This window comes from Stegodyphus dumicola, chromosome 8 (assembly GCF_044657685.1).
Source record: "Stegodyphus dumicola isolate Sdum_Otavi_A_Nest chromosome 8, ASM4465768v1".
NCBI lineage: Eukaryota > Metazoa > Arthropoda > Arachnida > Araneae > Eresidae > Stegodyphus > Stegodyphus dumicola.
This window is the reverse complement of record NC_140775.1, coordinates 172,847,881-172,872,685: the sequence shown is the minus strand read 5'-3', so window position 1 is coordinate 172,872,685 and position 24,805 is coordinate 172,847,881. Positions and strand designations below refer to the sequence as shown.

Sequence of the window (24,805 nt, the reverse complement as noted above, 5' to 3'; positions counted from 1 at the left end):
AACATATGTCTACGCGTATGCTAAAATAAACACTTCAAATCAAAACGCAATATTCCTTCGAAGGTTTCAAAAATAATGTTTCGCATCTAATCACAAATACTCGTAAATTTCGCATTTATCCAAATTTATTTTGCAAGGAAGAAACCAGATATCCCTAATTATATACGAAACCTCCCCGATGCGAAAGAATATGATAAGACATGACTAACGTAATCCACATGATAAGACGATCATCTATGATACAACGGACTTTGGTCTTCTGTGAAAATGGTGATCTGATACATATGATGTTAGACTGCCTTGTTTAAGATCTTAAACATACTACTCACTTTAGAATATGGTCATATTAGGAAGATGGTAGTTGCGAGATGTGTCACTATACCTGAAGTTTAGAGGATTAGAAATAGAGAAGGGTGGATACTGAATATGAAATGTGACGCAACACTAGTGAGAAAAATACAGACAGGAAATTAATACTCGTTGATTTTTAGAATGCTATGCTAGAGTTTTAACTGCGAAATATCATAATTACAATTTTGAAAACATTAATTCATTTGGTACCCGTATCACTTGGTTACTTTGTACCCATATAAACTCATGTCCAAAATTATCTTTACATACCCAAAAATGATGATATTCAATGAAATATCGAATCAATGTGATCCGTATTTGCAGGGAATGTGTGAAAACCAAGCCTAATTAGCATTATCCAATCAAAAGTAATCAAACGGTTTGTGATATGCAAATATAGGCGTTACGTCATCCAAGGGTGAATCAAGCGCTTTGCGCAAACTGAATATTTGAGTGAATTTCTGCAACATAGCGTTTGATTTCAGTGTGTAGGGACTCAAAGCAGTTTGTTATGGCTTCGAAGTATCATTTGGAAGAATCTGTAAAGTGGCGAATTATCGGCCGTTTAGAAGCAGGGCAGTCAATCATGGAAACAGCCACATGTCTGAATATTTCAAGACAGACAGTCTCTAAGCTATGGAAACAGTTTCAAAATCATGGAAGTGTTGTAAGGAGGCCTGGACAAGGTCGGAAACGAATGACAACTGCTTCTGAAGATCGGTATCTGGCATTAACTGCCCGTCGTAAATGAAAGGCTACTGCTCGCCAGTTAAGTTCAGAGCTTGCAGCCGCCACTGGAACTGTTGCATCACGGCAAACAATATACAGAAGGCTTAATGAAAAAGGCCTTTATGCCAGAAAGCCAAGGTTATGTGTTTTACTGTCTTCACAGAAAAAGAGGGATCGCTTTAATTGGTGTAAAGAACATCAAAACTGGACTGAACATCAATGGTCCCATGTTCTCTTTACTGATGAGTCGCGGTTTAGTTTAACTGGTGATTCTAAACGTGTTTACATCTGGAGGGAGTCAGGAACACGAAATGATCCCTCGAACATTGTGGAACGTGACCGTTTCGGTAGTGGAGGTGTGATGGTATGGGGTAGAATAATGATCGATGGACGTACGCCCCTACACGTTTTCAACAGCGGAACTGTGACAGGCCAGATATATCGGGATGAGGTCTTAGATCCTTATGTAAGACTTTCCAGGGGTGCATATGGACCTGACGTTTTATTTATGGATGATAATGCCCGTCCACATCGAGCAAACCTCGTTGATGAATTCCTTGAAAGTGAAGACATTAAGCGAATACCTTGGCCACCAAACTCTCCTGACCTTAACCCGATAGAGAACTTATGGGACTACCTTGGAAGAGCAATTGCACGTATACATCCTTATCCTAGAGATGTAAATGCTCTGAAGACGGCATTGCTGGAAGAGTGGAGATTAATTCCCCAAACTGTGGTTAACAACGTTATTTCCAGCCTTAAAACACGTTGTGATATGTGTGTACAAGTCAGGGAAGATCATTTTCCATATTAAATTCGTAAGACTTAATTCTTTTTCTGAATCATTCCTTTTTTTCTTAACTCTCTTTGTCACACTTTATTACCATTTTTATTGTTTCATGCTACAAATTTATATCATATGAGCCGATCTTCAATTTTTTCTTTTGCATTTATGTGTCATCATGTTATGCATGATTCCACGAAAATTCATTAAATTATAAGTCATAGTCTCTGAGAAATCCGTGAATTTATGCATGTAAACATAATTTTGGACATGAGTGTATTTCTTTAATGTAATGAAGCGCGCACTGTAGTAAAGATAGCATCAAAAAAAACGTTTAAGAATTATTTAACATTTTACACAGGTCGAATATAGCAGAGTTTAAAGAAATTCAAACTGAATTTATAAGGGCTCCACTAAAATAAGACAAGTAAAAAAATATGCTTCAAATATAAATTAAATGCTATTTATTCATTTGCAAATTTTATGCAAAATGTCGACTGCCGTGACCAGGATTCGAACCTGGGTTATTGCGGCCACAACGCAATGTACTAACCACTATACGATCACGGCTTCGAAGAAGAGCCACTTTAATGCAATTAAATGCATTTAGTTTCAGGAAACTTTAAAATCTTTTTAAGTAAATGTGATACGCATTAAATGGAGCGTGATGGGACTTTCTACGAATCACCACTAGATGGCAGCACCACAAATAAATGTTTAAAGTTCGCAGATTTTCTTAAGCCTCGGTCCCAAGAATCTATACCTTCTAATTAGTTCCATTCGGCTAAATTTAAGAAATGTTCTAATGATCATAGTACAGCATTATTATTGTACAAGTATTTCATTACGATCTTACACAAAGACATTTAATATCTTTAGCCCTGTTTAAAATCTTGCTTAATATCGAAATCTGTTCAGCTCAGATTCATTGCCGCAGTCGGGATATCACTTAAACAACGTAAATGATATTTTTAATAACCATAAACATATTTATTTATACTTCTGTTTGTGAATATAAAATAACAATTTCAGTAAATCACAGTAACCTGTAGACGTACAGGTAAAACTTTTCTTTTACTTGAAAAACTAAGTAATAATAGAACCAATATCAATAAAGATATTTTATAAAATTATATCATTGATTTTGAAGGGAAGATGAAAACCAATACATACGCTAATCATGTAACCGAATGATGTTTCCACAGATAAATTACAAACAGGAACGCTCATTTCAATACATTATGTAATGCAGAAGAAAATTCTAACCGCGTTCTTAAATAAATAATTTATTCCAGATATTTATACACAACATGAAGAATCATGTCATTTTAACTTAGGTTTTAAGCAGATAAGCAATATCCTGCTATAACTTAACTGATAACAAGTAAAATAATAATATATATATAAAGCGATAAGTGTAATACTTTTAAAACAGTTAGTTTATTAGACTGAAAATGTGTTATTTTCTTTCGACGTCTATGCTATTTATACAGTTAAAACACATACATAGTTTAGGAAGGGAATGAAATATAACGTACATTAAATACTGAAAATTTGCATAACTAAGAGCCACAGTCACAAATGGAACGGTTGCCATCATCTGCGTCACTGTCATAATATTTTACATTCATCCCAGTTTCATTCTGAGGAAATAAATGCGAAGGTAAGATCTATATCTTCTTCAAAATATTTTTTTTAATACCTCTAATGTTATTTAAACGCTTTTCAGCTTTTCGAAACAAACATGTTATAAAGAAATAATAACATACAATGTACAGTACAATTCCAACTATCCGAACTCCGACTATCCGAATCACTGATTATCCGAATCAGTTTCAGAATATTTCAGAATCAACTGAAGAAGAGAAGGAAAAGGAGAAAGAAATTCAAGGAAAGGGAAGCGACAGGCTTATTCACAAAGCCTACAGACCGTTTCTACTGCTGTTTGCTCCGATTGGTTAAAACAGGAAACGTAGGGTTACAGAACCTAGTGCTTGGCGACATTTGGTTCATCGCTTTTAGAATCTGTATTTGAGCGTGGTGTACCAAAAATTGTGCAAACTCCATAGGAGAAACCGCAGCTCAGCGGTAAAGAGCGCGGAAAAAAATTCTGACTTCTAGATCGCCGGTTCTTTCATAAACTCTGTTCTATACGGATTTATTTTTATTTTAACTTTATTGAATGACTTTGTCATTATTTGTCTTTTAGCCTTCGGGTGCGGTGTTAAAAATTAAACGCCTTTATTTTCTCTATTTTTGTTAATTTTTCTTATTTTTATTTACTGTTTTGTACTCTTTGTAGTAGGTACCAGTAGTAAGATTACGATCCAAGATCCCGAAAAGCGTTTCAATAGAAATAGCGCATAATGGAATAAAATATAATTTTAGTTATACTTACTTTTCATAATTCAGGTAAAAAAGAATAGGTATCCAATGCCCTTAAATGTTTACTGAATGTTTTCATTTGGTTTATTTTTTAATAATCCTATATTTGTATAAATTAATGCGCTATGGAAATTTACACAACAGACTTTTTCTAACAGAAATGACGAAAAAGCGCATATGCTATCTCCATGTAAACACCTTTTTCTTGTAAGCCAATTACGTACTTTTAAAAGTTTAAATTCAAATACAAATAAACTAATAATAAGATCAGTAAGTTATTTAAAATATATTCCACACAATTTCTCCAAGCTTTCAGTCATAAACTAAAAAAATATCGAATGAAATAAACGCCATTTCCCTTTGTTTGGCGTTAATTACCACGCCTACAGGGCGATAACTCGCCATTCCAAATATGACCGCCAAGCAAATGTTTCATCCAATGAAAGCAGACCTAAGAGAAATGGTCTGTAGGCTTTGTGAATATGCAAGAGACAGGAGAAGATGAGGATGACGTGTCACTTAATTAAGAAATATTTATTTGAAAACTCCTGGATGTTTAGAAGTTAGTGGTGAGGATACAGCATAATGGATGGTGTGTGATTCGTCAGAGTCTGAGTTTCAAATTCTAACGACTTGACTGCCCGAAAATGGATGAAAATTGTCAAACAGCTTACTTTGACCTAGCAAGCAATGGCTTTCAGCACTTGTTTGTACTGTACAGTACGCTATATAACATATACGTAAAAGTGTTGCCCTTTCCCTTTAATTAACTAAAATCTCTTTATCTTTAAAAATAGGTTTTTTTCCCTCCATTTTCAACATGCAGTACATACAGTAATTAATTAAAGTGTACGTAGACCCATTCTTCGGAAAAAATCAATTTATCCGAAATTTTGATTATCCGAATGGGGTCCGGTCCCAATTGATTCGGATAATTGCAGTTCAATCTATAAACACTATAAATAATTGAAAAAATTCTATGAAATAAAGTCAGAACAGAGCAGCTAATAGGAAAATAGTTCGATTTTCACTTTCACTGAGAAATGTTTTCTTCAGTAAAATAGATAATAGTGATTTAGATTACGCGACTTTTTACATGTATATACAATTCAAATATTAAATATGTCTAAAAATTGGAATATCAACTTCCATTTCACGTATTTATATTTAATTTTTTCATTTTTTGAGAAGATGAAATCTGTTCCAAAGAGTACTAGTTGAAAATCTAGTAGACGTCAGATTGTCCTACTTAAGCACAACGGAAGAGTAGTTGAATGATGCATAATCAGTCGGTTATTAAAATAGATCCAAGAAAGGAATTAAGAAGAATACAGCTCATCACAATTATGAAATTTTAAAGGCCAGATGTCTTTCCTGAACACTTTTTTCATCCAACAGCCGAGAATTTTCTTCTGAGATATTCGTCAAGAATTCAAAATCCCGACGGGGGCTCCATAGCGCTCTTATTCGTATCATCACCGAAAGCAATGCACAGGGTGCACCACATGTGGTGAACAATTAGTGCTTCCTTGAAAGGAAGGGAATGATGCATATACACAACCAAGTCTTACTCGGGCGCCGAGCTCGCAATCTGGAATTCGAAGCAGCAGTCAGCCTTCACTAGCTGCTATACTGTCCAGGATTATCATTAATGAACACTATTTCTTTACTTTTTTATATGTAATTGAAACACGTAAACTAAGATATCAATACATTATATCCAATGAAGCATAATTTTGGTAACCGAACATTCGCAAAAATAAATATAAAATACAAATATTTTGCATTTATTCAGAGGGAAAACGGATTAGATTAATGAAAGATTAATACATTAAAGAAAGATTAAAGCCTTCTCCCAGTGGAACGGTGTTTGAGACCCCAGGGTACCTAAGCCAAAGGCCTTACCTCTTGTAGAACAATTTGGTATCTTAGAATTTGTATCAGTAGTTAACTATTCAAAAAGCATATAGATTTAAGTTAGAATTTCATAATTCTTTTTATGATATATATATATATATATATATATCATAAAAAACGGATAATCTTATATATATATATCAGTACTAATATTATTAAAATTAATATTATTTAGGGTTAGATTTTGAGTCTAATAACTTTGATTTGGTACATTAATTAATGAGTTGTTAAGAATTCTGGGTATCGAGGCGAAGATGAAGGCACAGAGAAGCGGTCGAGCCGTGACTTGGAGAGAAAACATGGTAAGTGACAAGTTCACAGTAGTCTGAATCCATATTAATGACATGAAAATTTTTACATAAGACATGCACTGATAAAAATAAAAATAAGAGAGGATACATGGTACAAGAAAACATTACAAATACAGGTAACTACAGGCATAAAGTAATGGTGGGTTCACATGATGTAAACATTAAGTTGGGCCACTGGCCTATCTATGTTAGCAAGGTCGTTATAATTATAATCACAGATTTTAATGCATGGATTATTGATTTGCTGCTGCCGAGCATGGAATTTAGTGGCAAGCTTATAATAAAATGATCTTCATAATTCCATACCCAGCTCTTCGTGGATACGATTGTTGCGGATGTACCATTCGGCACTGGTAATTTGTCTAAATACAATATTCTGGCACGCCTGCCGCTTACTCATATTAGTCTTATGTGTATGAGCCCAGATGGGACTAGCATAACAAAGCAATGGTCTGAGAATGGACTTGTAAATAAGTAGTTTTTTGTCTATAGATAAGACACTGTTTCGAGCAATTAAGAGGTTGATTGTGCTTTACGAACACGGAACCTCTGGATAATAGAAGTGATGTGGGGGGACCATGTAAGAGTGTTGTTGAGGATCACCCCAAGATAAAGGATTTGCTAAGAAAGATTAAAGATCTGATCAAATAAATACTACAACAATATAAAAGGTATTTGAAAGGATTTAAGATAATTGTAGCATTTTCCTCCATAATTTGGTTTTATCATCTGTCCTTAACTGTGTATCCTGAAATATTGCTTCTGTCCTTAACTATAATTCCTGAAATATAACTTCTGTCTTTAACTGTGTGTCTTATGTAACTCTATACTGTATTTATTATAATGTGTCCCAGCTTCCACGCTATTAATGGATCCATAACGGCGTTGAATGTCTGCCTTTGAGAGGGACTTATGGCAGAATGTTTTAGCTTTACGTTGAGAATCAGTAGGATAACATAGTTAATCTGTTGATTAGTCAACGTAGAAAGTTCTGTTTGGAAATGATTGCATCCATCAGTGAGTTAGTCTTTAAGAATGTGTTTAAAATATAGCGTTTTAGAGAAGATTTTCCTCATAATTTGGCTTCGAAGCTATTGCTAAGAAATTAATCAGGAAATTTGATTATAGCATTCATTTACTGGTTTAGATATTATTAATATACGTGTAGAGTCATTAGGTATTTTGAAAGTAAGAAACTGAAAGAATGAGCAATGCCCTCGACGGGACTCGAACCTGTACCTCTTGAATACGCTCCGAGTGTGCTAACCATTACACCACGAAGGCATGCTTGAAGGAGGAAGAAAAAACTCTATTAAAATGTTCTCTGCTAATATCAATATTTTCACTTTATACTTCTCATCAACTTGGTTTTCAAATTCGCTTGGTTTTCAAAAGACATTTGGTTTCGTCCTCAGAAGTTCAGTCCGGAAACGGAAGTAGACTCGAAAGTTCGGTAGTCTTTTAAAAGAGAAAATGAGAAACTTATTGAGAGCAACATTCAATTTTATAATAGCACGCAATCTCTAAATTACTATAAAATTTTATTTCTACCACTAGTTATAATTTCTAACCTAGACTATGTGCAATGAAACTGCATTTAGAAATTTCGTAACGGATATATTATTTGATGATAAAAATATTTCACATTAGTTATATGCTAATAATAATTTTAAGAAATATTAAAAGGAGGAAAATGTTTTAAATGGAGCATTGTCTTACGTTGAGTGCAGCTGGCTTCAAAGAAATTCACAAATTTTGAAGCAAGACTCATGAGAACAAAAACTTAAAAATAAAGTGAAGAGTTAATACACTTGGATTTTTAGAGTGGACTGCTAAAGCTTTTAGAGTGGACTAAGAAACATGAGAATTACTATTGTGAAAAGATTGATTCGCTTAGTCCTTTTACAGTAATATTTCTTCAGTGGAGCACACATTGTTGTGGCAATAAAATAAAAGAAAAAAAGAAGGGGGAAAAGAAATTAATAAGAGTTAGGTTTTTTTTTTACATGTCGGATGTAAGAGAATTTCAAGCAAATGAAATTGAGGTAATCGGGGATCTACTAAAATAAAAAAAGGCAGAGAGAGGAATTGCTACAGTAAAAAAATTAAACACTAGTTTGACATTTGAAAAATATCAATTGCCGTGACCAGGATTCGAACCTGGGTTATTGCGGCCACAACGCAATGTACTAACCACTATACGATCACGGCTTCGAAAAAGAGCCACTTTAATGTGATTAAACGCATTTAGCTTCGAGAAACTCTCTAAAAAAAATAAGTAATATGTAAGTAAGTAAAATGGGTATGGTGTAAATGGAGCGTGAAGGGACTTTCTATGGTTCACCACCAGATGGCAGCACCATAAAAAATTTTAAAGTTTATTAAGATCTTGCACAATTACATTTAACAGCTTTAACCCTTCTTAAAATCTTATTAAATCTGTTCAGCGCAGATTCTTTCCCGAACCATAAACTCAAGTACATTCTGGTAGCCTACTTCTGTTTGGTAATATAAAATAATAAGTTCGGTAAGTCGCAGACATGGTAAACATTGGACTAAAAAGAAAAACTTTACTTTTACTTTAAAATTTAATAATGGAATTAGAATAAATAAAAAATAATATCTTTGATTCTGAAGGAGAAATGAAAGCCAATATACGCACTATTTATATAAGCAAGTGAATTTTTCATAGCTGAAACTCAAATAAAAATTATTATTTCAGTTAAATATTCTTCAATTATTATTATTATGTAATCATAATGCAGAAAATTTGCAAACGCGCTCTTAAATAAATAATTTCATGTTGATATTTGTATGAATGTTAAGAAGCACATTGTTTTAATTTTTGAACAGATAAGCAATAACCTACTTCTCACTTTAAGGTAAAATACTAGTCTCTATGAGACATGATCATATTAAGAAGATGGTAGCTACGAGATTAGGTTACTGTACGTGAGGATCTAAAGATTAGAAATAAATACTGGTGGATATTGAAGAACGAAATGGTAATACCTACACTATATACTTCACAAAATTATTTCTTATGAAAGCTAATTTAAAAAAATGTTTTTCTTACTGTATTTCTTTTGGTGATATACCTTCTAAGTAGCAACAAGAAACTACGAAGCAAAAGATGTTAACACTGTTGTTTAATGGGATATCACGTGATAAACCAATTTCTTGTCAGATTCACTTTGGTAAATCTTGCATGTAATGTCTCTTGCATTTTTTTTTTTTTTTTTTTTTTTTTTTTTTTTTTTTTTTTTTTTTTCAAAACAGTATAAAAAGGTTTCTTTAGAGAACTATTAAATATAATTTAAAAAATTTTTACCATAGTATACCTCAGATAGTATTTTGCCATTAAAAAGAAGAGAAAAAGATACCACAAATTAGGTCCAAATTGTAAAAAGTATTAAATTAAATAAAAAAGAATTCCAGTTTTAGAACTCCAGGTTTTCTTTTCGTCTTTAATTTATGAACAGTAACTATCAAAACATTAAAATGTTCATTAGAGTTTGGAAAGAGAAATTACTCTTTCAAAACAAATTGAGGAGAAAAAACTTTTGAAGAGTCATATGAAATCTCTCAGTTACAACAAGATTTGATCTCTGCGGCTATGTTTTATTTCTAATACAGGTGATAGCGTACAAAAGAATTGCAATTAGAAATTTTTAATTTGACATGTTATTTGATGCTAAAAATGAGTACATTAACATTTCAACAGGTAAAAATTTCTTTCTGAAAACATTGATTAGAATAACATCTCTTTCTGAAAATATTGATTAGAATACATTTCTTTGGTAAAGCACATATTGGAGTAACAATAGCATCAAAAGAAAATTTAAGAATGAGTTAAGATTTTTCCCACATCAAATGTAACAGAATTTAGAGGAATTCACGTTGAGTTCATCAGGGTTGTACTTAAAATAAAACAAGGTGAGAAAATAATGTGATACAACAAAAAATTAAATATTTATTCTGCATTCACAAAATTTATGCAAAAGTTTCAGTGCCGTGACCAGGATTCGAACCTGCGTTATTGCGGCCACAACGCAATGTACTAACCACTATACGATCACGGCTTCGAAGGAGAGGCTACTTTAATGGGATTAAAAACATTTATTTTCGGAAAAAAATTCCAAATCTTTTTTTAAATAAATGTTTTATGTCGTAAATGGAGCGTGATATGACTTTCTATGAAACGCCACTAGATGGCAGCACCACAACCGTACTTTTAAATTTCGTAACGGAAAAAATCGTAAATTATTGGTACTTCCTTAATCCTGTGTCCAGATAACCATTTTCGTTTGCGAAATTTTAAGATATTTTCTAATATTCGTAATCTAACATTATTCTTACACTAATATTTTCATAAGGTCTTACCTTTAACATCTTTAGTCCTGTTTAAAATCTTGATTAGCATCGAAATCTGTTTAGCGTAGATTTATGAAGCAGTTGAAATACTACTAAACTGATGTAAATGACTTTTTTTCTTAATCATAAGCTCAAGTATTTTCCATCAGACTACTTCTGAGTGTAGATGCAAAATATTAAGTCCAATAAGCGGCTGGAACTGTGAAATAACCATGCAAAGATAAAAACTTTTCTTTTCTTGAGAAATTAAATAACAAAGCAACTATCATCAATTAAGACCTATTTTTAAAGTTTGCTAATTTGCTAGTTTCTTTTGGTGTTTATCCAATTATAAGAAGTATTGAGTTTAGAATTTGAACGATATGTAATATACAATGAATGGCGTAATTTTAAGCATACTAACAGCAGTAGTTTTAAATATGCCTACATACGAAGCACTTTTTTTAAATACATAAAATTTTAATTAAACACACATGTTTTTGAGTAATATGGGATATAAAACTATGAATTTAAATGGAATTTTACAGAACGTTTCATTAATTTTTCAAATATGGGCAATATTTAGTAAAATTTTAGTGAAAATTTACATATACGCCAGATCTCCTAAAATAAATTCTAATGAATATACTTCAATAATATTTACATAGTATATGAATAACATACTTACCTGTGTTCTGTAACAAAAGATTTGAAGTACTTATAAAATTTTTTGAAATATTCAAAACTTGGTACAAAAACTCAAAAAAAAAAAATCCTCTTTTCTTCAAAATACTGTCAATAAAATCAGTAAATAAATACAAAGAGGTCAGATTTTGCTACAGAACACAGCTAAAGATGAATAAAACATTTTGGCAAAATTTCTTTTCAATATTCTAAATACATTTTGAGAAATTAACGTAATCGCAATCAAAAGTAACGAAAAACACGATTTCTCAGAAAATGCATTTAAAGATTTTTATACAGCACAAAAAATTTTGTAGTCACTTTAGATCTTTAAAACTTGCCGTATTTGTATGTCAGGCCCTCTCTAACTTCATTCTTAACTAATTTTGACTTTCTTTTAGCATTTTTCTGGTTAACTTTGTTGCTTGTAGAGATAGGCGTTTCTATTTCTGAATTCGCTGTTTGTCTATTCCCATGTAGCTTTCAAGCATAATGGGATTAATTTCTATTTCTATATACTTGAAAATAGGTAAAAGTCCTAAATATCTTGATTTAAATAATAATACAGCAATATGTGCACCTAAAAGCAATGTTTTCAGCTGGACAAAAGTTTCTTTAGGTAAAATATACCTCAAAAGGTTCTTAAAACACTCATTATTGTTTTGAGTCTTCCCGTGTAGGCATTTTATCAGCAAAGTGATACTTTTGATTGCGATTGTTTAATAATTAGAAAATAGTTGTTTAAACATTTACATTTTTACGACCATTTAAATGCCAACTTCCGGCATCTAAAAATTCACTTCCGGTTTACTTTTTATACTATAACTTTGCTTCTATTTATCGTAAAAACAAAAATAAAGCATTTTTGGAAACTTAAATATATGGTCTATCAAATGAATAAATAAAAACATTTCGAAAATTTTCACTAAAACGACGAATTTAGGGTAGGCACATACCTTAAGTAAAACACCTGGGAATTCTTTAGTGTTACCATTAATATTCTACATTTATCTCAATTTCATTGTGAAAAAATAAATGCGCTGATAAAATTAAAAATTTTTCCGAAAGAGTTTTTCTTAATTCCTTCAAAATTATTTCAATGATTTTAAGCGTTCCCAAAACAAATTACACGGCATAAGATGCCTTTAATTTTAAAGTATAACCATTTTAAAAATAACAAAAGTTGAAGAAATTCTGTAAAGAAGAACAGAACTACATAGACTAATCGGAAGGCAGTCAGATTTTAAGTTTCACAAAGAAATCTTTTTTTTTTTTTTTTTTTTTTTTTTCGATAACATTCACGACAACAATCGAAATTACAAGAAGGTTTACGCATATATACTCATATTGTAACTAGAATACATCTTCTATTTCATGAATTTTTATTTAATTTTTTCCTCTTTCTAATATTTAAAAGCTATCTCGGAGAGCTCGACTTGAAAATAGATTAAATGTCAGATTATCCAACATAAGTACAACGGAAGAGTATTGATTGACGCGTAATTCCTCGGTTATTAAAACAGATCCAATGAAGAAAATGTTATAAGAGTATACTTTATTATAAATCTGAAATAAAGCAACTGTAATTCCTGAACATGTCTTTCATCCAGTGGTCGAATGTTTTCTTGAGCGTGGGGCAATTCTTCGGAAATTCAAAAATCCGACATGCTCTAAAGGACACTTCACCGCTCTCTCACCACCGAAAACCTTTTTTCTAGTTTCGAATTCTGTGCGTGTGCCACAATGGGAGGCTAAAGGCTCTTTCATTAAGGTAAAAGGCAGGTAATCATCTCTCTTGTTCCAAGGTGACCTCTTATCGAACTTCGTTCTCAAGCCCATAATGGCTTCTTTTACTTTCCTTAGCGAATGCTTTCTCTTATTTATTTCAATTTTTATAAGGAGATGGGAGTAGTTGCATTCAATTGGAAAGGTACTCTGAAATCAAAACACCTTGGTCCGAAAACATTGCACAAAGAGCGCCACATAGGATGAACTAATAGTGTCTTTAGAAAGGGAGGAAAAGGACACACACAAGCAGCTAAGTCTCACGTGGGAGTCGAATTCACAAGCAGCAGTCAACCTACACTAGTACTACACTAGTACATCTCACAGGGTAAGAATTCACACTGGGAAGACGGAAATCAGTTCTTGACATTTTTATTCCATAAAATAATTAATGATTTCACTGAAAAATTGAAACAGATAAACTAAGATATCCAGTACATTGTACAAAAAGATGCATAATTTTCACTTTCAAAAATTTAAATTTCGCAAAAATAAAAGGAAAAAAAAAAATTTAAAAAAAAAAAAATCTGAAATGTTTCAGATTTTAAATTACGTCCAAAGGGGCGTTTTTTAACATTTTGTGTGTTACCTTTCTTTATTAAATATCATGTTCCTCGCACTTAAACCATAAAATCCACTGCGACAGCAATATCGCAAAATAGTTTTAAAACGAGCATATCTTTAGAATTTCCGATACAGAGACTCACGCGCTGGAGATAAAAATGTTTTTTCTGCACAACGTTGCCATTGCTCTCTTTGAAATCCTTGAGTTTGTTAATCAAAAATTCGTCAAAGTTTTAAAAAATAGGAAATCGATCATAAAACAAATTTCAAATTTCAAATTTGGACTTCCACATGCTCATATTCGTTGGAGGATTACGTTATTCAAAATTCGATGACTCTATGTACCGTTGTTTTATCACAATACGAGAAATATACATACATTTATGCAGATTTTTCATTATTTAATTTCTTCAAATATAATGCAGGACTCTAACATTTTATGGCAACAGTTTGAAAAGTGAACCGACATTTATGAGTCCGACGCAAAATGCCAAAACGAAACTAATAGTCCTTCGGGATTCAAATCCCTTTGGACTAATAAAAATTTTGCATTTATCCAGGGAAAAGTTATTAAAAGAAAAGAAAGAAACACCAGTCATTATTTGTCAGCCCCACTGTACTGAAATAAATATTACAACATTATTAAAAAAATATCGGAAACGATTTAACATCATCATGTCGATAATCTACTTCTTAAGTTTTTTTTTCTTTTCTTCCTACTAGGACACTCTAAAATATGTCTCAGCATTCACACTGTTAACGGAACCATGCAGTCTTTCAATAGCTACCTTTGAGAATGGCAGAATATTTAAGGATGACTATGACATCAACGTGAATGTCTTCAGTGATCACTGTAAGGAGTTATTTATGGAAATGATTGTATCCATCAATGAGTTAATCCTTTGAAATGTTTTTAAAACATGATGTTTTAGGAAGTTTTCAAATAATAACTTTGGATTCAAAACTTAAGCTGGATATCCAATTAATCAGCAAATCTGCATATAATATTCATTTACAGGATGCGTTAGAAATATACCAATCTAGAGTATGTTTACTTAGATCTTTTATGCTCCTTTATTAATATCACTGTATGCTTCTGACCAACTTTCAGTTTTTTTGTTTGTTTTTCAAAACCAATTCTGTTTTGTCCGCAGAGTAACCATCACTTTGGCGATCAAGTGAAAATTTTAATCATCTGGCTGACTCTAAAATCTAAGCGAATGCATAGTTTGATCCTTCTAAATTCAGAAATCAATTCCATAACTGCAGACAGAATTATGAAACGAAAGTCACTTGGGCTCGTATTTTGGGACTCTGAAACTCATTTTTAAAACTTTCCTTTAAGAAACTGATATTCAAATTTTCGTATTCAAACAAAACAAACATATGTCTACATATACCCTCAAATGAACAACTTCGAAATGAAAACAAATTTTTCTTCGAATGTTTCCTAGGTAACATTTCGCATTTAATTTCTAATACTCTCAAATTTCGCATTTATTCGAATCTGTTTCGTAAATAAGAACATATGCCAAATTATATGATAACCACTTCGATACGAAAGAACATGTTAGGACATGACGGACGTAATGCATGTGATTAGATGATCACCGACAATACAAAAGGATTTTGATCTTCTGTTAAAGTGGTGATATAAGACATTATGATATTTGATTCCATTGTAAGCTCTTGAAAATACTAGTCACTTTGAGATATGGTCATATTAGGAAGATGACATCTACGAGATAGGTCACGGTACATGAGATTTTTAGAATTAGAAATAAGGAATGATCCATATTGAAAGAGAAATTATAATATCTGTACTGTTCAGTAAAGTTCGTCAATTTATTTGTAATCAAACCTAAATTAATTAAAAAAATTGTTATTTTTCAGGGTCATTCCTTTTAGTGATGCTACGTATAAACAAGAAGCTACGAAGCAATAAGATATTAATACCGCTGTTTGGTAGGATGCCACGTGATCAGCCAGTTGATTGTTAACTCACTTTAGTGACTTTTGCATGTAACGTCAGTTGAATATTTTTTAATACACTATAAAGGAATGCTGTGCTAGAACTTGTTAACTTTTATTTTTCTTACTTCCAACAGTGGGCACTAGCCGTTATAGGCGTTGGGCACTTCTAAGGCCGAAAGCTGCGGTCACTTGTGTTGCAGACACCTAATAGGCGAGTCACCGTTGCCTTCTGTGAAGGTACAGTCAATTTATATCCATGCCTTTTCTGGGATTCGAACCCAGGCCCTTCGGTAGGGCAGCCAGTGTCACTAATCACGTTCCCGTCTGGGTGGAGAATTTATTAATGTAGCTAAAAGCAAGCTTTAGAATCTGACATCTCAGTGAATATTTTGCTGTTAAAAGTTAAACATAAAAGAAATCTGAAATGTTTCAGATTTTAAATTACGTCCAAAGGGGCGTTTTTTTAACGTTTTGTGTGTTACCTTTATTTATTAAATATCATGTTCTACGTACTCGAACCATAAAAGTCATCTCAACAGAAATGTCGCAAAATAATTTTAAAATGAGCATATCTTTAGAATTTTTGATACAGAGTCTCCTGTGCTGGAGATAAAAATGTTTTTTTTTCGTACAGTGTTGCCAATACTCGCTTTGAAATCATTGAGTTTGTTAATCAAAAATTCGTTGAAGTGTTACAAAAGATGGAATGGATAAAACAAGTTTCAAATTCAAATTAGGGCTTCCACATGCCCATATTCTATCAAAAATTACATTATTTCAAATTTTGATGGCTCTAAGTACCGTTGTTTTATCACAGTGAGAGAAATATACAGGGTGATCAGCAAATAAGCCCTGATTTCAAAATTAAATATCTCTACAACAAAGATCGATAGAATTATGCTTTAAACTGTACGTTCATTAGCAAAACTGTAAAAATGGTGTGCAAAAGTTTAGAAAATTTAGTTACGAAAATCGTTAACAGATGGCGCTCTGCGCTGAAAACTCTTTTTTTTTCCTGAAAAAAGTTTAAAAAAAATAAAGTGAAGCAGCCTTTGCAATCAAAATACAATTGTTTCAAAATGGTCACCGTTCGAAACAATGAGGTGGCGTAAACGAACAATGAAATTTGACATCACGTCTTGCAATGTCTCAACGGAAATGGAATCACGTGCAACACCAATCAACGATTCAAGCTCATCTAGAGTAGCGGGATTGTTTCGATAGACAGTGTCTTTTAATGCGACCCACACAAAGAAGTCACAAGGATTCAGATCGGGAGAATATGGAGGCAAAGCTATTCCTGTGACAGTAAATTGCGGATAATCTAACGCAATTACTCCATTCCCAAAGTATTCATGAAGAAAGCGAAAAACTTTATCTGTTCGATGTGATCGAGCCCCCATCTTGCATGAACCAGTCGATACCTGGTCAATCCTCCAACGCTAGTTGAGTGCTGACAAATTGTTCCAAAATTGTAACGTAACGTTCAGTAGTTATCGTTTCTCGTACGAAATTTCCTAGGATTTTACTGAACAATTCCAGAAACTTTGGCTGCATTTTCAGAAGTGAGTACAGTTTGCCTAGGCTCAACATTTCCCTTTCGATCATCAGCCACGCTGTCAGTCCGTTCGAATTTCGCGAAAAGCATGCAAATGGATTTCGCATCGGCTCCAACTGGAACATTGAATCGGTTTTGAAAACTGCAACGTGTTGCCATAGGACTATGTTCTAATTGGTGAAATTCCAGAACCAAAAAAACATGTTCAATGGAATACATTATTTCACTTTCTACGCTAGCCTTTTTTCACTTATTCAACAGTCGTTCTGATCACTTTCGAATTCGAAGCCCATTTTTAAAGGCTATTGAGAGGTCATTACGATTAGAGCGCCATCTGTTAACGACTTTCGTAACTAAATTGTCTAAAATTTTGTACACCATTTTTACAGTTTTGCTAATAAACATGCAGTTTACCGCATAATTCTATCGATCTTTGTTGTACAGCTATTTAATTTTGAAATCAGGGTTTATTCGCTGATCACCCTGTACATACATTCATGCAGATTCTTCATTATTTAATTTCTTTAAATATAATACAAGGCTCTAATATTTGGTGGCAACAATTTGAAAAGTCAAACAACGCTTATCGTGAATCGACGCAAAATGCCAACACGAAATTAATAGTCCTTCTGGGCAAATTGCCACTTTGTACTAAAAGGATTTCAGTTTCAAGTCAATGGCTTTTGCTTTCGTATTTTGTTTTTGGATAATAGTTATTAAAACATTAAACTACAGTTTGGAAACGGAACTCATTCTTTCAAAAGAGACTGAAAATGAGAAATTTATGGACAGTAACAGAAAATTTTATACTAGTGCACAGCCACTATGTTACTATAAAATTTTATCTTTGTCATTACATTATATTTCTATTATAGGCGATACTGTACAAAAGAACTATATTTAGAAATTTTGCTATGAACATATTATTTGAAGCTAAAAATTTTTCTATTAGTTATATGCTAATAAGAATTTCAAGAAGTATGAACGCTAAAAAAAATCTTTTAAAAGGGCCTGTTCTTACATTGACTGCCGCTGACTTCAAAGGAGTTCTCAAATTTTGAAGGAACACACATGAGAACAAATTGTGAAGAATGATGCACGTGAGAATAAATGATAATTTTGGATGGATTTTTAAAATGTACAGCTAATCTACAAAATATCAAAATTTCTATCCGCAAGCCATTTACTCAGTTAGTGCCTGTGCTGCAATATTTCTTTAGTGAAGCACTAAAAGCATCAAAACGAAAATTTTAAGAATGCGTTTGCGTCAAATGGTAACAGAATCTCAAGCAACTGAAATTGAGATAATCAAGGCTCTACTGAAATAAAACAAGAGGAAAAAAAGAATGTGCTACAATAAAAAAATTAAATACTTATTCCGTATTTGCAAAATTTATGTAAAATATCGATTGCCGTGACCAGGATTCGAATCTGGGTTATTGCGGCCACAACGCAATGTACTAACCACTATACGATCACGGCTTCGAATATCTGAAACTTTATAACGATTACTCTTCTTTCCTTTAAAGCATTTTAAAAAAATCTTTGAAATAAAACTGACGCATCGTAATTGGAGCGTAATAGAATTTATACTAATCGCCAAAAGATGGCAGCACTGCGTCCCGCTTTCAACTATGCAAGAACTGTTTACCAGCTATTTGCCATTCCATAAAAGCATCAAAATGAAAATTCATATCATCATTTTCATCCAGTTTTTAAAAAAGATACTGGTATCTTTTTAAGGATAATTATTTTCAACATTAATGTTTAGAGACAATGTTTTTTTTCTTATAAAAATATTTTTTAACGATCTTAAACAAGACCTTTTTAATACCTTTAATTTTCTATAAGATAATAATAATAATGGAGTTCTGTTTAGTAAAATGCAAGTCTTTCATAATATACCGTTTATAAAGCATTGATCCCCTGATGTTATACTCATTGACACATGTATTCTTTAATGTATTACAGTAAACATATTTTTTAAGTTTTAGAAAATGAGTTTTGACTTCTCGGAAAAATAAAAGTTAGCTGAATTAACGTGATTTAACTCCTAATGTATATTTTGATACAAAAATTATAATTTTAGGTCTTCTGATTTCTACTTGTAATTATGATGTTTATCCACATGTATCAGAAAAAAATAATTTCTTATAGAATAAATAAATTAATCATCACGGGAATGATCGCAGGATATTTTCTTAATATGAAGGTATTATTCTGAAATTATCAAAAATCAGGTTATAAAGTCCTAAAGTAAATAGATTAACATATTATATTCATGACTATTGCATATTATATTCATGACTATTACATTACATTTATGCTCATAAATGTTCACTTTGAGGAATTTCATCCAAATTGAATTATTAATTGCCTTAGTTTTCAACTAACATCGAGTTACAGAATTAAATATTACTCACTTCAATATCAGGCAAGTGAATTCCGTAATGTGATTAAAAGTATGAAATTAAATACTCCTAGATTTTATATTAAACTTGCGGCGTTTATCAAAATGTGTGGTGAGTAACATACCTCGAGGTTTTTATACATGCTGTTAAAATATTTCTGAATAAAATAACAGAAAGCTCTCATCAAAACTGGAAAACATTTATACACTTCTTGATTTAGAGATAAATCAGGATATATGATATATATCTTCTTCAAAGTATTTATTCCTAAATATCCAGGGAAAATATTTAAATTCATAGCGAGAACTTCTTAGCGAAATATTCGCATATTATTAATATTCAAATACAGTTGAATTTTTAAAAAATGACATTAATAAGCATGAAACATTTAAGAAATACCATTAAGAAAATTGAACGTTTTCAAAACTGAGCAAGAGCCTTTGATTCTTAACTTTTATTTGGAAAATTTTGTCTGCAATATATTCACCCCACTCCTGAACTTTGATAGTTTCCAGATAATAACTTTATATCATTGCTACAGCATATAGCCTATAGCATGTATTTAATTTTCTGATTGTTTATTCTGATTAGAATTTATATAGTATCATAAACTGCTGCAAGAGAAAATAATAAAATCGAAAATAAATAATTTTATCTCACCAAATTTCAATTTCATGTTTGAAAACTTTATGTGAAATGTCTCTTGCCTCAACCAGGAATGAAACCTGTGTTATTCATTTCCTCGAAGAATATTTTACTATTACAGAAATAAAAACAAGTATAATACCTGTTGTTTCTCATTGAGAAGATTAAACAAATTAAATTAAGAAACTAAAAATAAATGAAATATTTCAGTTCTGATAGCTTCGACATTTACTTGTGTGTTTCATTTTTGAGAGTAAAATAGTATAACTAGGTAAATATCAAAATATTAAACAGTAAACTACAGTTTGACATTGAAGGTTGAAACATCCAAATAAGAAATTTAATGACGAGGATTACTTATTTACTCGATGTATGTGTTAAACAACGTAATTCCGTTATTTCATAGAATGTCTAATAATTATTTTCTAGTTATTTTATTAAAGAACTTGTCAAGACCGTTAAAATGAGTGATAAATTAATAATTTAATAATTCTCCAATTTAACCAATCATGTCATATATCAACTAATTATCCTATAAACTAGCTAACGATAAACAATTAAAGTATATAATAAAGGAATTTAACTGAATTATACAGCATACTAAATGTCATATGTACGAAGACATTATAAAATCACTTGTTGCGGCAAGGATTACTAAAATGGCACTTGAAATTACATAGAATATTATTTCTAAAAAATACTTTTTTTTTTTTGTTTTGTTTTGTTTTGTTTTGTTCACACGATGAGTTTTATATGAATATATATTAAATCTCTGACTGGTGCCTAAAACGTTTAGCTGTAGCAACCAACCGGAACAATTTCTTCGGCATTATACCTGGCATTTCTTCGATCTGCCACCCGGGATATGTTTAGTCATTGTGACTGTCGTACCGAAGTGCCCGGATTCGAATCCTGGAGAAAGCATTGGTGTTTGTAAATGTATACTGTCTGTGCGGAATGAGGGCACTCTGAGGCCTAAAGTCCTTTCGAGAGATTGTTGGTAGGGGAAGGGGTGGGAGACCTTCGAACCCATCCTCCAGGGTGCTCTCCTTCAAAACCGGAGGCGGAAAAGTGCAAAGTCGTACGGTCACCTATATGGTGTTCAAGGCTCTTGTCAACGACAGAAGAAATCTTGACCCCTTGCCATGACGAATTTCGTGGGCTTGCTCTGATGCTATTGTCGATAATAAATAATGGAGGATAAATAAGGGTGGGATAAGTCACAAACACAACTAACGAAACAGTAGCAGATAATTATATTGAAATTGATAAACCTTTATCCCAAAATGCGAAAAATAAAATTTAAATAGAAAATCGTTTCCATAAATTGGAATTTTTAGATCTGGCATCACCTCTTCCTCTGTCAACTTAGGGTCACTGGGATAGGAATTGTAGGCACCACAAAGGCTTCAGAATGAGATTTTTATGATATTAATTTCATCTTCTTAGCTTGAATTTGCAAATATTCTTTGTCCCTGTGAGCCTTCATTTCATTAAAACATAATTTGCAGATCTTCTATACAATCTTGTTTCCCGAAACAGAGTCCTTTAAACACGATATGTCGAATGGCATATTACATTTCGAATAACCTACGTTTTCATTACATTATTGTGAACGGACTAAGCATACTTTATTTATTATATATTCTTAAAAGAAATATAAAGTTAATAATATTTATATTATATAAAACCTTATAGTACGTAGTTTGAAAATGATGGGCTGTTACTGACCAGTCTCACTTTCTAATTCGGAATTTTAATTTAAATCGCTTGGTGTATCACAATATAGTAGCTAGGCGATGTCATGTCTGTTACTTCGCCCTTTAACAGAGATTACATAGCTTCACTGTGAAATGACTACCTAAAGCATGGAATTACTAATTTATTACATATTTTTGTCAGTTATTTCGTGAAATGTCGGATTTCGTACTTTAATGGTAATATAGTATGTAGAAACTAGAATAAGAAATTTTGCAATGGATACATTATACAGCACTACAAACTTATTTTGTATATCACAAAACTGCATATGATTGATGGTTTAGAATGATTATGTATTGATGGTTTAGAATGATTATGTATTGATGGCTTAGAATGATTACGTATTGATGGTTTAGAATGATTATGTATTGATGGTGTAGAATGATTACGTATTGATGGTTTAGAATGATTATGTATTGATGGTTTAGAATGATTACGTATTGATGGTTAAGAATGTTTATGTATTGATGGTTTAGAATGAGGCTAGCTGCAAAATATTTTCAAGTGCAAGCAGAATTAGTTTGGAAAAATTTCACTTCCTTACGTTGATCAACAACACAGTTTTATAATAGCAAAGATAAATAAAAAACATTTAAGCTAATTTAGGCTTCGTCGAATGTGGATAATTTCAGAAATTAATATGTCTCTATTAAAAGGTTTGCTTGGTTTGAAAATGGGGCAAAACCAGATATGATTATTTTGCCCCAGATACTAGACTAACTATTCAGAAACTCAAAATACGCCTAGTCAGATACCAAATATGATTATTTTGCCCCAGATACTAGACTAACTATTCAGAAGCTCAAAATGCGCCTAGTCATACATAGGATCCAATATATATAAAATACCATAATACAGTTCTGTAAAACCATTATGTACACAAAAATATAAGTGAATGTAAGAACAAAAGATAAACTAAACACAGACAAAAGAAATGTAGACTTCAACTCAGAGACAAACTATTATCAAAATATAGAAACTCGTATCATTGGGCAAAAGACTAAAATATAAAACAAAACTATTGTGCACTGTGGTGCCAAATATCTCAAATTTATACTAAAAATTGCAAATGTGCTCACAGAAAATACAAAAAATATAAGATTATTTGTTCAAATTATATTGTCAAAAGGGAAAAAACAAGCAAAAACAGTTAAGAACTATGATATAAATTAATACATTAAAAAAATTAAAAAAATTAAAATGAGGTTTTAGGCCCAACTAATGTAATTAATGAAACGTCTTTTCGCCATTTATTCGTAATCAACACTCATAACGTATAAATGATGATAAAAATTCAGAAGAGGACAGTCAACTGAAATATGCTGGAGAGACATAGGAATTTCATATTCAGTGCAGATTAGCTGGCTCGGGTACAAGGAAACAAACGAAAACAAAAACACTTCTTAGAGTTTCTAACAACTTTTGGAGTAACATAATTTAATCCCCAATCTGAAAATACGTAGCTTAAATATGATACATATAGTGTGCTAGAATGGCCTGCCTAGCAAAGAGACATCAAGGTTGCTGTTTGCAGAATTCTGACTGGCTTGGTGGCAATATGAAGAATACGTCTTGAATAAAACTCACAATATAATTAGACTAATAAAAGGAGGACGATTTACTAAATCTGATGTAACTGGAATTATACTGTCATACAAAAGTGCACTTCAGTACTAAACAACTAAAATACTGAGACTCTAAGATCCCAATTTATGTAAAATTTGGATCATGATAATCAGGACTCTATAATCGTAAGAAAATATTTCATTGTGACAAACCAAACACTAATTCTGTTCTAAAAATTTATCTAAAATTTGATTCTACTATGATAAGAAAAAGGCATATTGCAACAAAAAATAGTGATTCTGGTCTTAAAATTTATCAAAAATCAGGATTAGGATAATTATCATTCTACTGCTATTAGAAAAAAACAGCTTTGCAACACTAAACAAACATTGGTTCTTTTTCCAAATTTGTATAAAATTCAGGTAAAGATAATCAAGATTCTGCTGTGGTAAGAACTCACTGCATAATAATGCCAAATCAAATACTGGTTTCTCATACTCAAAATTTATCTAAAATCAGGATAAAAATAATTATTATTTTACTGATAATAGGAAAAAAAGATGCACTACGACACTAAACAAATCTGGCTTTTTTTCAAATCAAATTTATGTAAGACTGAGATAAAGAGAATCGAAAATTCTATTGCGTAAGAAATGACTGCCGTGCAATGCAAAACCAAATTCTAATACTCCAAATCTATGCAAAATATTTGCTGCCGTGACCAGGACTCGAACCTGGGTTATTGCGGCCACAACGCAATGTACTAACCACTATACGATCACGGCTTCGAGAGAGAGTTTCTTTAATGCGATTACTTGGTTTTATTTTAAAAACGTTTTTAAACTGTTTTTAAAATAAACACAAAATCTCGTAAATAGAGCGTGATGGAACTTTCCATGAATCACCACTAGATGGCAGCACCATTATAAAATGTCTAAAGTTTGCATCAGAAAAAATTTTAATTGGTATTTCCTTAATCATGACTTCTAGGAATCTGTGAAAATTAAAATAGAACTGGACGCCACAT

General features: G+C 31.9%; 5 non-coding genes across 5 annotated transcripts; all 5 read right to left on the bottom strand.

Moving 5' to 3' along the window:
• Positions 1 to 2,362: 2,362 nt before the first annotated feature.
• On the bottom strand, positions 2,363 to 2,434 carry TRNAH-GUG (transfer RNA histidin (anticodon GUG)). Its single transcript has one exon. It is a non-coding gene; the product is annotated as a tRNA-His (tRNA).
• A 6,182-nt stretch (positions 2,435 to 8,616) lies between these two features.
• On the bottom strand, positions 8,617 to 8,688 carry TRNAH-GUG (transfer RNA histidin (anticodon GUG)). The gene has a single exon. It is a non-coding gene; the product is annotated as a tRNA-His (tRNA).
• A 1,799-nt stretch (positions 8,689 to 10,487) lies between these two features.
• TRNAH-GUG (transfer RNA histidin (anticodon GUG)) lies at positions 10,488 to 10,559 on the bottom strand. Its single transcript has one exon. It is a non-coding gene; the product is annotated as a tRNA-His (tRNA).
• Positions 10,560 to 18,805: 8,246 nt separating this feature from the next.
• Positions 18,806 to 18,877, bottom strand: TRNAH-GUG (transfer RNA histidin (anticodon GUG)). Its single transcript has one exon. It is a non-coding gene; the product is annotated as a tRNA-His (tRNA).
• A 5,614-nt stretch (positions 18,878 to 24,491) lies between these two features.
• Positions 24,492 to 24,563, bottom strand: TRNAH-GUG (transfer RNA histidin (anticodon GUG)). The gene has a single exon. It is a non-coding gene; the product is annotated as a tRNA-His (tRNA).
• Between the last annotated feature and the right edge of the window lie 242 nt (positions 24,564 to 24,805).